General features: G+C 35.9%; 1 protein-coding gene across 8 annotated transcripts in view; it reads right to left on the reverse strand.

Annotated features, from left to right (window-relative positions):
- NAALADL2 (N-acetylated alpha-linked acidic dipeptidase like 2) overlaps positions 1-17,234 on the reverse strand; it is a 1,562,846-nt gene that overhangs the window by 441,426 nt on the left and 1,104,186 nt on the right. The gene's annotated exons all lie outside the window — the stretch shown is intronic.

Here is a 17,234-nt window from a genome sequence, read left to right on the forward strand (position 1 = left end):
ATGCCTTCTTGTTACTCTTCTATAGGTTTTAATATTTAATCTGTTGAGTTTTAATGTTTGTTAATTTCACTTAGATACATACCAAAAATAGTTTTGCTTTTTCCCTTTAAATCTTTATAGCTTATCTACAGTTCTCAACATTTTCTCTAGGACTGCCAGTGCACTGTGGAATGCAGGCAGTAAAAGCAGCGTTCTTTGGTCCTAGCCTTGTATTCTTCACTACAATCGTTTCTATAACTGCATTTTTTTTAAGTTATTTGCTACAGCTTTCTGGGAAATTCCCTTTAAATGTAAGATCACTTTTATATCTTCCATTGCTAAGAGGTTTTAGCATAAACAGATATTGAATCATCTTTTGAGATAACTGAAAGTTTTTCACACTACAACGTTAAAAAAAATGCTTATATTCCTGGACTAAGCCCTTCTTGGTCATGATATGTTTTTTTGTGTGTTTGGTTACTAATACTTTTAGAATATATGCATATATAAGTGACATTAATAATTTTACTTTTCTATTTTTTCTGGTCTGGTTTTGATATGTAGATTATAAATCTCACAAATATTTAGGGATCTTTGCTTCTTTTCATTGACTCTGTAAGAGTTTACACAGCACAAATTAACCATTTTACAAAGGAGAGGCAGTTTTAGTATATAAAACTATTTGGTACTGGTATTTTTTGTATGTGTTGCAGGGAGAAGTACATTTTCACCCATTGTATATTTTCATTTTATTTCATTTAATATTTTCAAATTGTTATTATGAATCAATATAAGCAAATTGATTCTTATGTTTATTTCTTCTAAATGTATTTAATTGTTCATTTTATTCTTGTTCTTCAAAAAATCATTCATTTATCTATGGTTTTGTTCCCTCTTTTATTTCTAACATCAATTCACTTATTCTATTTTTTTTAATCTTTTCATCAGTTTTACTAGAGTTTAGTTAATTTATTAGAATTTCAAAAAAAAAGTTTTCAGGGTTTATGGATCCTCAATCATTTTTTCTTTATTTCTTGCTACAATATTATATTCTATGCTTATTAGTATCTGTGTTAAATTTTGCCTAATGTATTCTCTGTGTGTATGTGTGTTTAACCTAAATTCTTAAGATGTTTAGCTCATTTCCTTTCAATTGTTACACGTGTCTTTAAGGCTATAGATTTTCTATGTAGCTGAAGTAAATTAATTTTGATATATGGTGTTATTATCTCACAAATTCTAACATTTTTAAACTTCTGTGATAACTATTTCTATAATAAATGTATCAGTCCAAAGAATTTTCAAAATATTCAAATACATGGTATGGGTTACTGCTTTAATATTGATGTCTAGCTTAATTTAATTAATGAACTGAAAGCAAAGTCTATATGCTGATAATTTGATTTTAGGTGAGATTTATTTTGTGACACTGGCAGGCTATTATAAATGATAGATAGAGACTAAACATTTTCATAAATGTCCCATATAAAGAATGTGCATTCCCTACTACATGGTTGCAGCCTATCATTCATAGGTCCAGTAAATCAAGCTTGAAAACTGTGTAGCTCTAATTTCAGTGTTTTACATACTTTCTCTGTCAATTGAGACATTTTACAGTTTCCCATATGTTAATTTATCAATTTATCTTGGCATTCTTATATTTTTTGACTAGTTACATGTATGCAATCTTGGAATTGCTACTATTCCCTGATTTCTATATAGATTATTTAGAATGGGGTTCCCTGGTAACTCAGCTGGTAAAGAATCTGCATGCAATGCAGGAGACCCTGGTTCTATTCCTGGGCTGGGAAGATCTGCTGGCGAAGGGATAGGCTACCCACTCCAGTATTCTTGGGCTTTCCTCATGGCTCAGCTGGTAAAGAATCTGCTTTCAATGTGGGAGACCTGTGTTGGATCCCTGAATTGGGAAGATCCCGTGGAGAAGGGAACACTGTGTTTGTATGTATAGGGCTTTCCTAGTAGTCCAGCTGGTAAAGAATCTGTCTGCAGTGCAGGAGACCCTGGTTTGATTCCTAGGTTGAGAAGATCCCCTGGAGAAGGAAACAGCTACCCACTCCAGTATTCTGGCCTGGAGAATTCCATGGACTGTATAGTCCATAGGGTCTCAAAGAACAATTATTTTTACATTATTTCTATCCCAATTATACCCTAAGTTCTCCCCCCACATTAATATAATTATTCCACATTTCTTTTGCTTAGTATATCTCCGATACATATTTCCCCAGCATTGCCTTTGTTTTTACCAGGCATCCCAGGGGCATCTCTGGCTTGGATACAATTTTATGTTAATTTTTTGGCTTGGTGTTTCTATATTACAATGTTAGTAAAAATTCTAAACCAGGATTTTAAATTTCTAAAGTCATTTAAATTTGTATTTTTATTTTTTATCCAGACCTCAAGCAGAAGAAAGCTTTTCTTCATCAGTAGGTGGATTCCTTTCCAGTTTTCCTACTTCAACTCCATGGTCCTGGTTTTATATAGATGTTAGTTACAACTCTGCAGTACTCTTGCCTGGAAAATCCCATGGACGGAGGAGCCTGGTAAGCTGCAGTCCAAGAGGTCGCTAAGAGTCGGACATGACTGAGCGACTTCACTTTCACTTTTCACTTTCATGCATTGAAGAAGGAAATGGCAACCCACTCCAGTGTTCTTGCCTGGAGAATCCCAGGGACGGGGGAGCCTGTTGGGCTGCCGTCTATGGGGTCGCACAGAGTCGGACACGACTGAAGCAACTTAGCAGCAGCAGCAGTTACAACTCATCGCTCCCTATAGCTCCATAACCATGTCCTTTGTCCCCATGTGAGTGCTATGTTCCCACTCTAATTTACCTACTTCAGGACCCATAACCTTTCCCAACACCTGAAAATTATACGGTCAATTTTTCTATTTATTTCCTTGATTTTTCACTCTGTCTTTGTGTTTCTTTCTGGACATTTTACTTTTTTTTTTTTTTTTTGATAGATGCTTTCAAAAACATTTTTTCTTATATTTCATACAGAGCTCCTAGACATTTGCATGGACAGATTTCAAATTATTTTACCTGCCCTCTTACATCCTGAAGTGTAACTTTTATTTAAAAGAAACATAGAGGTCTGAGAAAGTAAAGACAATTTCTTTTACAAAGATGCTAAGATTACATTGGTTCTTTCCAGCGGAGAGAAGGACTTGCTTATGAGTCACAGGCCCAAGATCAGGTCCAAATAATGGCATGCAACGTAGCAAAACACTGCCTTTCATTCATTTAGGTACAACCCCACATACGATGTTGATCCTAATAATATTGTTTCGTAATAGTCCATACCCATGTCTGAAAGCAAATGTTCACATAGCCTGTTTTCCTTCACTAAAATCAGTACTATGATCACACTCTCCATTTTAATGATAAATATCAGTAAAATCTTAGATAAACTTTCATGTTCATAGCACATCTATTGCTGTTGGCATTGCTAAATACCCATTGCTAAAGTAATACTACTCTTTATAGCAATAACATTGGCAATCTTGTGCTTTGGAATTTATCCTACAAGGATAATTGAACTCTTTGCAGTATAATTTTAATAGCAATTACAGACAACAACACAGATTTCCTCAACAGGGAAATTACTTAGAAAATTGCAATAAAATGTGAGACTGTTAAAATGTAAAATACTATGTAGAGACATGGATACAATATAAATGAAAATAACACAATACAAAGAGATATACATGATGCCTTAACTTAGGCAAACTGTGCATTTATGGACATGTTTAGAAAGAGAGATTAAAAAATGAAGCATAAAATGGGTTAGGGAGAGACATCTCTCCAAAGAAGACATGCAGATGGCCAAGACGCACATGAAAGTATGTTCAACATTACTAATTATTTAAAAATGTAAATTGAAACTACAATGAAATATCACTTCACACCAGTCAGAAAAGCCATCATCAAAAAATCTGTGAGCAATAAATGCTGGAGGGGGTATGGAGAAAAAGGAAACTTCCTACACTTGGTACAACCAATGGAGAAATTGGTATGGAAGATCCCTTAAAAAATAAAAATACACCACCATATGATCTTGCAATCCCTTTCCTGGACATGTATCTAGAGAAATACATGATTCAAAAGGATACTATACACCCTAATGTTCATTATAGAGCTATGTACAACATCCGAGTCATGGAAGCAACCTAGATGTCCATTAACAGATGAATGGACAAAGATGATGTGGTATATATTTACAAAGGAATATTCAGCCATTAAAAAGAATGAAATAATGCCATTTGTAGCTAGATAGACCTGAAGAGTATCATAATAAGTGAAGTAAGCCAAAGAGAGATAGACATATGCTATTGCATATATGTGGAATCTAAAAATAATAATAATAGAGTGAACTTATTTACAAAACAGAAATAGACTCAGACAGAAAATGAGCTTATGGTTACCAGGGGGGATTGTGGAGGGAGAGATAGATCAGATGTTTGGGATTTACATGTACACACTCCTATATTAAAATAAAATGCTTTTCCATGAAAAAAAATTAGGAAACATGGTAAAGGCAAGATCATATAATGATAAGCAAAGAAAACATAGACAAAAAAAGACTGAAGACCCCATAGGTGATTTAGATACATGAATTACATGAGTGGGTTCAACTGTGAAAAGTAATTGGTCTATGTACTTATAACTTGTGTTGTTTTCTGAATGTAAGATTTAAATGAAAATGTTTAAAAGCTAAAATTGTTTGACCTAAGGACCAGTGGCTTAGTTCAGAAAGATCTTTATCCATAAAATATAATCCATTTATCCATAAAATATAATCCATTAAAAGTATAAAATCTATTTTTTTAAAAATTTATGTAGTTTTAATTTAATTGTGCTATAAATGTAAAATACACACTGGACTTTGAAGTCTTAGAAAGAAAAAAAGAATAAATTATTTCTTTACTAAGCATGCATACTGACAGCAATAGAGAGATAATATTTTGGATACCTTGAATTAAATAAATGTAATATTAAAAAAAACTGAAAAATATTTGGATTAGGAAGTCCTGCCTATGTCAGTTAGGGAGGTGGAATCTTAACCCTTGGACTGTCAGGGAAGTACCAAGAAAGCTCTCTTTAAAGGAGAATGCCAACTGATAAGAATGGAAGGAATGTGGACTTAGAAGGTAACCCTTAGCATCTTGGCAATGACTAGTTGGGCAGGAAACATCAATGAACATTGAAACCAGTAGATGAAGGTAGAAATGTTGGGGGTAAGATATATGTGTGATTTCAAACACTTACTGATTACTTTAAACAAAGAATAAAGAGTAACTTTGATGAGATCTAGTGGGCACCACCTTAATCAAGTGATTAAAGGTAGCTTTATCAGTTATGGAACAAATTAATATGAGCTATGAGAAAAACACAGTCTCGCTTCCATAACATTACTGCTAATGATTCAGAGCCTGAACTTATTCACAAGAAACATCAGATAAACCCAGACTGGGGAACACTCTGAAGATAACTGGCACTTAAGCTTTAAAGGAGATAAAGTAATGAAAAAAAGAAAAAGGAGAAACTATTCCAGATTGAAGGAAATTTGAGACTTGATAACTTCAAGACATGAAACTAGTTTAGAGCTATTTGATATTTAGGACACTGGTGGGACAATTGTCAAAAACTGAATGGGACCTTGGAGTGCATGTAGAAATGCGTCAAAGTTTAATTCCTGTTTGCAGCAGTACTGCTGTTAGTACAGGAGAGAATGTCATCATGAGAGAATTCAGATGCAATTGTTTGTCATTCTGTAGCCTACTTGTTGGAGAAGGAAATGGCAACCCACTCCAGTACTCTTGCCTGGAAAATCCCATGGACAGAGGAGCCTGGTAGGCTACAATCCATGGGGTTGCTAAGAATCGGACACCACTGAAGCGACTTAGCAGCAGCAGCAGCCTCCCTGTAGGTAGGTGAGGAAGAACTTTCTTTGTGCTATTCTTGCAACTTTTCTATAAGTTTGAATGTATTTCAAAATAATAAAAATACTTTTGAAATTAGAAAATCCTGGGGAACCTTTAGATGCAGTTCGTTACTTGAAAAGTCAGAGCATATAGATATGTGTGTGCCTTACTACTTTAAGGTAACATTTTCAGCTCACGTTTACTAAATGTTTTCTGTCTTTCATATTCCATAGCTGGATGGCAGCTTTACATTTGATATGTGAAGTTCAAAAGATTTCAAGATGACAAAAATGTGTTCCACTGAGAGAACATTTGTATTCAAATAGGGTGAGGAATGTCAGAGCTAAAAGACATAAAAGCAGCTGCCTCTCTCCAGTCTTTAATTTAATCATGTTGCAGGAAAAATTATCTGCTTCAGAAACTATATTCCAGTGATAATTCTGTCTTGCATTTTTGTTGCTGTTATGAACGGATTCTCAGTCATCTTCTTCCCCAATAGCTAACAAAGCTTCATCTCCACCTGCACTGTAAGCTTACCCGGCACCTAGGAAAAACTCCAACATCATTTCGAGAGATTTAAGCACTAACAATTGCTGCTAACTCTTGGGTTCCAGCTGCAATGATTAACCATTTGTTTGTTTCCAAGATAAAGTTCTTCCTAGAGTTCCTAATTTTAGTCAGATATCTGTCTCATTCTTGGCTACTAGGATTTATAATTTCGTGGATTGGGCTCTGAATTATTTTTTCAATTTTCTTGCATCCCAAGAAATGGAATCTGCTCTAGAATCACAGTTTTGATGACTGAGACTTTGTAATCTTCTAAAATTCTTCCTAAATACCAACTGCTTCTCTTTCTATCTGAGTATAAAATGCTCTGGATTATATACAATTACAATATATACCATACCCATGTGGGTGTTCCATTTTTTTTACATGGGGTTTTCCTGTTGTCAAGGGTATTTTTGAACTGACACAAGTGACTGGACATTATATGTTCTAGACTAAAAGTCTTATTTTAAATGTTTATCAATTGATGTAGCATACACTGACAAATCAGAAAGGATTGGCACCAAGCAACTAGAATATCCACACTAACATATACAAACTGATAATTGGACCTGTCCCAAACACCCTGTTCTTCCTATCACATTGAAATTTTCTCAGAAATTGAATTTCAATAGATACTTCAGTAAGTGCAGGCTTATGCAAAAGGGTAATTCCAGTCTTAGGACTCAACTCTGTCCCTCATGACTCACCTCACATGAATCAATGGGACTTGCATTACCATGTCCTGGATACTGATAAAAAATCAGCCTCAAAAAAATGTACTTAATTTTTTTTTTTTCTAAACACACTGAGTGTTCTATTATAAACCCTAAGAATTAATTTCAGGTTTACAGGAATTAGAAGAATTAGTTGAATACAAATCACAAAGAAGCATCCCACAATCAAGATGATAAGACTCATGAAGAACAAGTGACTTGGTCTCACAAAGTGAGTGTAAAAAGAAGAAAAGGAGGATCATACTGCATTACAAGAAATATGATTTTTAGGTCTAGACTGGATATTGGTTTGGATAAACTCACTATACAAAGACTAGGGTGATTAGTAAAACTTAATATAGTCTGTATATTAAGAAAGATTAAATTTAATATCATGATAAAGTAGAGATATTTAATTTTCAAAATAAATTCCATAGTGTACGGTATGATCTCATTTGGTTATATAACGTCACATCAGATCAGTTCAGTCCCTCAGTCGTGTCAGACTCTTTGTGACCGCATGAATCGCAGCATGCCAGGCCTCCCTGTCCATCACCAACTCCTGGAGTTCACTCAGACTCATGTCCATTGAGTCAGTGATGCCATCCAGCCATCTCATCCTCTGTTGTCCCCTCCTCCTCTTGCCCCCAATCCCTCCCAGCATCAGAGTCTTTTCCAATGAGTCAACTCTTCGCATGAGGTGGCCAAAGTACTGGAGTTTCAGCTTTAGCATCATTCCTTCCAAAGATATCCCAGGGCTGATCTCCTTTAGAATGGACTGGTTGGATCTCCTTGCAGTCCAAGGGACTCTCAAGAGTCTTCTCCAACACCACAGTTCAAAAGCATCAATTCTTTGGTGCTCAGCTTTCTTCATAGTCCAACTCTCACATCCATACATGACCACCGGAAAAACCATAGCCTTGACTAGATGAACCTTTGTTGGCAAAGTATTGTCTCTGCTTTTGAATATGCTATTTAGGTTGGTCATAACTTTCCTTCCAAGGAGTAACCATCTTTTAATTTCATGGTTGCAGTCACCATCTGCAGTGATTTTGGAGCCCCCCAAAATAAAGTCTGACACTGTTTCCACTGTTTCCCCATCTATTTCCCATGAAGTGATGGGACCAGATGCCATGATCTTCGTTTTCTGAATGTTGAGCTTTAAGCCAACTTTTCACTCTCCACTTTCACCTTCATCAAGAGGCTTTTTAGTTCCTCTTCACTTTCTGCCATAAGGGTGGTATCATCTGCATATCTGAGGTTATTGATATTTCTCCCGGCAATCTTGATTCCAGCTTCTTCCAGTCTAGCATGTGTTTCTTCCAGTCTAGCATTTCTCATGATGTACTCTGCATATAAGTTAAAAAAACAGGGTGACAATATACAGCCTTGACGAACTCCTTTTCCTTTTTGGAACCAGTCTGTTGTTCCATGTCCAGTTCTAACTGTTGCTTCCTGACCTGCATATAGGTTTCTCAAGAGGCAGGTCAGGTGGTCTGGTATTCCCATCTCTTTCAGAATTTTCCACAGTTTATTGTGATCCACACAGTCCAAGGGTTTGGCATAGTCAATAAAGCAGAAATAGATGTTTTTCTGGAACTCTCTTGCTTTTTCCATGATCCAGCAGATGTTGGCAATTTGATCTCTGGTTCCTCTGCCTTTTCTGAAACCAGCTTGAACATCAGGAAGTTCACGGTTCACATATTGCTGAAGCCTGGCTTGGAGAATTTTAAGCATTACTTTACTAGCGTGTGAGAGGAGTGCAGTTGTGCGGTAGTTTGAGCATTCTTTGGTTCTCCCGGCTTCTGCCCCAGACCTCGGACGTGGGGTAGCTCCTCTTGGCTGCGCGGGCGGCCCGTCGCAGCCGCCTGCGCTTTAGCGCATTATATAACATATTTATATATAAATCTAGATAAATTTATAGGAAGGTATTGATAGTTATAATTATTGGGTATTAGGAATCTGTTCTAGATTAAACTGTATCCCTTAAAATTCATATGTTGAAGCCCTCAACTCCAATCTGGCTGTATTGAAAAGGAAGGAAACAGAACCTTTAAAGAGAAAATTGAAGTTAAGAGAGATCTTAAGAATGGTACCCTAATCTCATTGGATTGGTGGTCTTAAAGGAAAAGGGAGAGACATAAGAGATCTGTTACTCTCTCCGTGTGTACACAGAGGAAAGGCCATGTGAGGGCTCAGAGAGAAGGAAGTCCTCTATTAGCCAGGGAGAGAACTCTGACCAGAATCCTAATTCTCTTGCACTTTGAGTTGGGACTTACTAGCTCTAGAACTGTGAGAAAATAAATGTCTGTTGTCTAATACATTCAGTCTGTGGTATCTTATTACAGAAGCCTAAAATGACTAACACAGAATGTAATATGTTTGCATATTTTTACTTATCTATTTTCTAACTCAGTAAATAGTAACCATATTGTAATAACAGAGATCACATTTGAAAAGAAAAAAATATGCATGAATACTCCCAAAATATGTTTTAGTACTATAAAAGTTTGGTTCTGAAAAAGTGAGACTGGCAAAAAGATATTAAACAGAAACTATTTGCTTGGTCTCTTTTACCATACACTTCTAGGCAATAGTAGCTAACCCATGTCTTTAGTGAACACATAAAGACAGATAAATCCATGTATGTATTTACTCTTGTGAGCTTGCATGCATTTGGGAAAAAAAATTTTAAGTTTAAATAAATATTATTCTTTTAAGTAGCAAAAGTATCTAAATTGGAAAATATTTTGAAGAATGTAAATACCAGGAACCTCTTGAGAAATCAGTATGCATGTCAGGAAGCAACAGTTAGAACTGGACATGGAACAACAGACTGGTTCCAAATAGGAAAAGGAGTACATCAAGCCTGTATATTGTCACCCTGCTTATTTAACTTATATGCAGAGTACGTCATGAGAATCACTGGGCTGGATGAAGCACAAGCTAGAATCAAGATTGCTGGGAGAAATATCAATAACCTCAGATATGCACATTACACCCCCCTTATGGCAGAAAACAAAGAAGAACTAAAGAGCCTCTTGATGAAAGTGAAAGAGGATAGTGAAAAAATTGGCTTAAAGCTCAACATTCAGAAAACGAAGATCATGGCATCTGGTCCCATTACATCATGGCAAATAGATGGGGAAACAGTGGAGACAGTGGCAGAGTTTATTTTTGGGGGCTCCAAAATCACTGCAGATGGTGACTGCAACCATGAAATTAAAAGACAATTACTCCTTGAAAGGAAAGTTATGACCAACCTAGACAGCATATTAAAAAGCAGAGACATTACTTTGCCAACAAAGATCTGTCTAGTCAAGGCTATGGTTTTTCCAGTAGTCATGAATGGATGTGAGAGTTGGACTATAAAGAAAGCTGAGCACTGAAGAATTGATACTTTTGAACTGTGGTGTTGGAAAAGACTCTTGAGAGTCCCTTCAACTGCAAGGAGATCCAACCAGTCCATCCTAAAGGAAATCAGTCCTGAGTGTTCATTGGAAGGACTGATGTTGAAGCTGAAACTCCAATACTTTGGCCACCTGATGTGAAGAACTGACTCATTTGAAAAGACCCTGATGCTGGGAAGGATTGAAGGGAAGAGGAGAAGGGGACGACAGAGGATGAGATGGCTGGATAGCATCACTGACTCAATGGACATGAGTTTGGGTAAACTCCAGGAGTTGGTGAGGGATAGGGAGGCCTGGCATGCTGTAGTCCATGGGGTTGCAAAGAGTTGGACACAACTGAGCGATTGAACTGAACTGAAACACCAGGAAAAATATCTTTTACCTTCTTTGTATCTAAGAGTGAAAACTAACACATGTGTATACATTTTTCAGCCTGAACAGTCTACATGTCACAAGTCATCATGTTAGTCAGCGGGCTAGTCATCTATAATACTCCATGCTGCACATTTTCCATTTGTCCTTCCAGATCTGTGTTTATCCTTTAACCAGATCTCTGACCCAGGAGGGTAATCTCTATAGAGTACATCTACCTGGCTCCTTTACACTTGGCTCCAAGTTGAGTTTAGCAAATGGAAGACATCAACAAATGATCAGCAGGTTAGGTGAGAAGATTATTTTCCATCACCTTTTCTGACTGGTCACTTGCTGGCAGTGACTGTATATCTGTAGATGAAATCCACAGCTTTAACAGACCAGCCTCTCCTAAAGCTCAAAGACTTGCCAGTTCCTGTAACTACTTTCTTCTTTTGCCATTTCATGTTTCATTTCAGTTCAATTTCTCAGTCACGTATAACTCTTTGCGACCCCATGGACTGCAGCATGCCAGTCTTCCAAGTCCATCACCAACTCCCAGATCTTGTGCAACCTCATTTCCATCCAGTCGGTGATGCCATCCAACCATCTCATCCTCTGTCATCCTCTTCTCCTCCTGCCTTCAATCTTTCCCAGCATCAGGGTCTTTTCCAATGAGTCAGTTCTTTGCATCAGGTGGCCAAAGTATTGGAGTTTCAGCTTCAACATCTGTCCTTTTAATGAATATTCAGGACTGATTTCCTTTAGGATGGACTGGTTTGATATCCTTGCAGTTGAAGGGACTCTAAAGAGTCTTCTCCAACATCATAGTTCAAAGGCTTCAATTCTTCAGCACTCAGCTTTCATTATGGTCCAACTCTTACATCCATACATGACTACTACTGGCAAAAACATAACTTTGACTAGATGGACCTTTGTCAGCAAAGCAATGTCTCTGCTTCTTAATATGCTGTCTAGGTTTGTCGTAGCTTTTCTTTCAGGGAGCAAGCATCTTATAATTTCATGGTTGCAGTCATCATCTGCAGTGATTTTGGGTCCCAAGAAAATAAAGTCTGCCATTGTTTCCTTTGTTTCCCCAACTATTTGCTGTGAAGTGATGGAACCAGATGCTATAATCTTTGCTTTATGAATGCTGAGTTTTAAGCCAGCTTTTTCACTCTCCTCTTTCACTTTCATAAAGACTCTTTAGTTCCTCTTCACTTTCTGCCATAAGGGTGGTGTTATCTGCATATGTGAAGTTATTGATATTTCTCCCAGCAATCTTGATTCCAGCTTGTGCTTCATCCAGCCCAGTGTTTCTCATGATGTACTCTGCATAGAATTTAAATAACCAGAGTATATAGCCTTGACATATTCCTTTCCCAGTTTGGAACCAGTCATTTGCTCCATGTCTGGTTCTAACTGTTGTTTCTTGACCTGAGTACGGATTTCTCAGGAGGCAGGTAAATGGTCTGGTATTCCCATCTCTTGAAGAATTTTCCACAGTTTGTTGTGATCCACACAGTCAAAGGCTTTGGCATAGTCTGTAAAGCAGAAGTAGATGTTTTTCTGGAACTCTTGCTTTTTCTTCACTTCTTCACTTTAGGTTTAGGAGGAATAATAACTAGCTATCCCTTTTCTGTTTCCATTTTCATTCTCCACAGGCCCCTAATTAAGTTTCCTTGGATTGCACAGTTTAGTGCATCATTGATTTCCTGATGACAGCCTGATTTATATGTTGAGCAACTTGGGTATATTCACTGAGTCATTCATTTTTGTTGTCAGGAAATAAATGAGAGAAGGGTGCCTTTTCTAGTGGTATGGTGGGCTAGGATATTCCGACCAGCCCTCCCATTAAATATAATTTAAAATGCTGAATAAAATATGTAACAAATCTTGTTACTACCGTCTAAGTTCTAGCAAGAAAGTAAGGAATTACTAGATGAAAATATAGGTTGTGATGGGACCCAAGATAAGTAAAGTAATAAAGCTGAGGGAAATTTATTAAACCTGGAGAACTTTTTAATTTTGATAGCTTTATGGGCTACAAATGTCAGAAGAAAATGCCCTGGGCCTGTCCAAGCTGTAGAGAAGAAAGTAGTTCCAAAAAAGAGACTCTTCCTCCATGAAGCAGGAACCCTAAAGGACAGCTCTCCCCATTCCCTCCCAAGAGAGCTACCATAGAGCAGAGCAGTAGAGGAGATACCCAAGAAGCAATAATACTAGGGTAACTCTAAAAGAATACCAAAAATATTGATAACTTCTAAAATAGTAGAGGAAAAAATATAATGGAAAAACCTAAAACCTAAAAGAGATACAAAATAAAAGGAAAATATGTGGTAAAAAGTAGAAATTCAAATCAAGGTGAAAAATATAAGCATAAATACATTGGTAATCACATTAAATATAATGGATTAGATGCTTCAGTTAAAAGATTGGATTGCATATAAAATACAAATTATTCGCTTATTTTAGGCATACTAAAAAAAGAAAGACACAAAAAGGTTGAAATTAAAAAATGATATAGCATAAAGACGCTGACTGAAAAAAAATAAAAAAGCTAATGTAGCTAAATTAGTATCAGGTCAAATCAAATTTAAGACTTGCATTCTAGATGTAAAGATAACTTTATTTGGTAAGTGTTTCAGCCAACCTGGAATATTTGATATATTTGAATTTATAAACACCTAAGAAATGACTACAAAATATATAAATCAAAAATTAATAGAACTACAAGTAAAATAAATAAATTGATACTGTGGGAGATTGTAGTGTTCAAAATAAGATACAAAATATTTGAATGATCTTAGATACTTGGTCTAAAACCTGACATTTATATAGTACACACTGTTTTTACATTCTCATGGGACATTGATTATGTACTGGATTATAAACGAAACCTGAAAGAATTGAAACCATATAGAAATAAAGTAGAAACAATACATTCTAACAAAAATTCACATTGCTTATCTCTTCCTCAGAAAAGTATGATATCCCCATACTACATAGCATACGTTAATAACTTCCTAAAGCATAGCAGAGAGAGTCAGGGCACTTCCAACTGGAGTAGAATTCCAAAGGGCGCTCCACAGAGGAGGTGGTGCTTATATGGAGTTTTAGAGGATACTGTGGCTTTACAACTTGTAAGACATATGTGGATAATACTGAATAAAATAATGGTGAGAAACTGTGGACACATGAAGGGAATGGCATGATATAGACCCAGAAAGGCATTCAGGAATCTCTGGCAGTTTCTAGAATAGTAAATAACAATGGTCACCCCACTGTGAAAAAAAGGATTATGAAAAATGATCTTTAAAATATAAAGGTAGGGTATGCTCTGATGGATTTATATATAAACTACAGAGTTTAGTTGGAACTTCCATAATTTGGAAGGAGTGACATGTACTTAAGTGACATGTGGTAAGAATGCAAGAACCTGTAAAAATTGCTGAGAAACATTAAAAGTTGGAAAATACTTGTTAAAGGAATTTTGTTTAAAAGTGTATATTTCAGCTTGTCTTTAAGTCTTCCCAGCAAACAACCAAACAAAACTCTAGACTGGATCCAAGCTAAATCATTTCCTAAAATCAAAGCTGTCAGGATGGAAAGCTGGAAACTCGAGAAGTTCTGCTAAATGACAGATCTGTGTCACCCTCTGTAAACCCAACCTGTACTCCCTGGGAAACAGAGAATTGACTGTACTTTCTGTGGACTTTGGACAATAGGTTTCCCACCTATGTTCACTCTGTTTAAGACCCTTGATGAACAGACCTTCAAAGTGATTTCTGAAGCTTTTTCTTCCTTTTGTCTGAGGACTTCAGACTGGCAGCTCATGAAGGCTGATCTTTAGTTCTATAGATTACTCTGTTGTCAGCTTCCTGCTCAGACTCCTAGGTTCACTCTGCAACTGGCAGCTTGAAGAGGCATAAAATTGGGGTATCACCAGTATAGCTTAGTGATTCTAACATCTAGCTTGCGTCTGTCACAAGATCTATCAGTCTTTCCTACAGCAGTCTAGCTCACTGAATTTTGAAGAGTGGCCATCATACCTATATGAATGCTTTGTAGGAGTTGTCTGAATAAATTACATTTTTCCTCATGTTTTTCTAGATATTTTCTTCCATATTGATGGCTAGAAGTTATTAAAGCCCATGCTGCTCTAAAATAAGCTTTCAATTCTCTTTTACTTCAGATCTACTGGGAAATTCTCTTTTACAAAGCCTCCAAAAGCCAAGCCACACCATATAATATCCAACGTGAAAGTGTTAGTCGCTGTCACGTCCGATTCTTTGTGACCCCATGAACTATAGCCCACCAGGTTCCTCTGTCCAGGGCATTTTCCAGGCAAGAATACTGGAGTGGGTAGCTATTCCCATCCAAACTACTCCATTGCCTACTTCACATACATATACACATACGCACACACACACAGCTCAAGACTTTTTTTTTTTTTTTTAATCAAAATAGCACAATGTGCTCCTGGATCTTTCACATACAGCAGCACTGAAGCTACACTGAACAGGATGATTAGTCTCAGATGTAAAAAACAGCAATGCTAGACTTATTTTTACTAACATTTTTTGTTAGTGGATGTCTCCTCAAGAGCTAATTTGTATTATTTGCCAAAAAATTGTAAAATCACCAAAGTTTATAGATAATATTTTCAGTACATCTTTTTCTCTGTTCAAGAAATGATAATAATACATACTTTCTTTAACAAATTAGAAATATAGATATTCAAAATTCATTTTAAGTATGTAAGAATTATAAACATTATCAGAAGAGATTAAATTCTTCTGATAAAAATATTTTGAACAAAGAACATATAAAATTGTGAATAGAGAAATAGGAGTTATATACATTTTGTATGTGTGAAGATATATTATCTGAAGATATATGATCCAAACTTACTTAGTTGAAAATTTAACACTAATGAAACTAAGTTTTATGCATCATAGTAAGTCATTTTTTTCAATTTATCAAAAGTAATTTAAACATATTAAAATATTTCTTTTAACATGATTCATTAAGGCTTCCACTCTGTATTATACTAATGGATTTTATACTTTCTCATCTAATTTTTTTTCATTGCAGTCATGGTTTTTAATGACAAGCTCAGATTGATATATGAAAATTCAAATTCCCAGCTATTGATTGACTCTCAAGGACAAAGACTGACAATATATAATCAGTGAGTAAGACTTACAGAAAATAAGATCATGGGAAATTAAATGGCATCAATATCTAATTATTTAGTCAATGCAAAAAATCTGTTTATATTTGGGCAAGAAATTTTTCTTCTGCTTGTTTTTCTATCCCTTATACAATCTTCTTAGTTCTCCCAGGATTTGCCATATAAATAACATCCTCTTCACTACACTTTGCTGAGTCTTGTTTCATGTATGCAAATATTCTTTACTTTAGTGTAAGTTTTACATCAGTTGCATGACTTTTGTTTCTAAGTAACTGAAAATCAAACAAATAAGTTGACTATTAAAAAGGGAATGTATCAACATATATACAGCTAATTCAGTAGCTATGGCTTCAGACAAGGCTTTATTTAGGCATCAAATTATGTGGACAAGAGGTAGTCTGTTTCTCACACTCTCTCCCTTTACATTATTCATCTACCCCTTCCTCACCTTGGTTCCATTGTCAGGTAATATGCCCTCAAGGTCCTCAAAAGGACCAAAATATCCTAGAGCTATATGATTTCTTATTCAGTTCTACCATTAAAATTAGCCATTGCTCAAAGTCCAGAGATTGAGTCATGTCTCTGTTTGGCCAAATTTGCATCATCCTTGACCCAGCTGTCAACCCACATGGTTGATGTGATAAGCTGATAGACGTGAGGCAATCAGGATCTCCTTCTACAGACTAAGATAGGAGGGACTCTGACTGTTTATTGAATAAGCCAATCAGTTAATTAAATCTGGACTTGAGTCTGATCTTTTCAATGTCTGATACTTTTCTTACAAGAAAATTATTAGTATAGTGTTAATTACATATTTTAGCAAATAGAGCTCATTATCAAAATCTGGGGCTAAGACTAGAACATAGAAAAAGCTAAACAAAAAGCTTCCCCAGAACAACTTCTTTCCTATTTTGAGGACGTAGTCTTAGCATTATTTTCTATAGTTCCTACTATGTTCGATCAATAATCAGTTTAAGAGGTTCTCATTCTACAGAATTTTAAAAAACCTGTCCCTAAGAAGGGCAATTCAGAAGGCATTCAGGGTCTTTTTTTTTTTTTTTTTTTTTTAGGCTTTTTCAAAACATATTTTTT

This window comes from Bos taurus, chromosome 1, assembly GCF_002263795.3.
Source record: "Bos taurus isolate L1 Dominette 01449 registration number 42190680 breed Hereford chromosome 1, ARS-UCD2.0, whole genome shotgun sequence".
NCBI lineage: Eukaryota > Metazoa > Chordata > Mammalia > Artiodactyla > Bovidae > Bos > Bos taurus.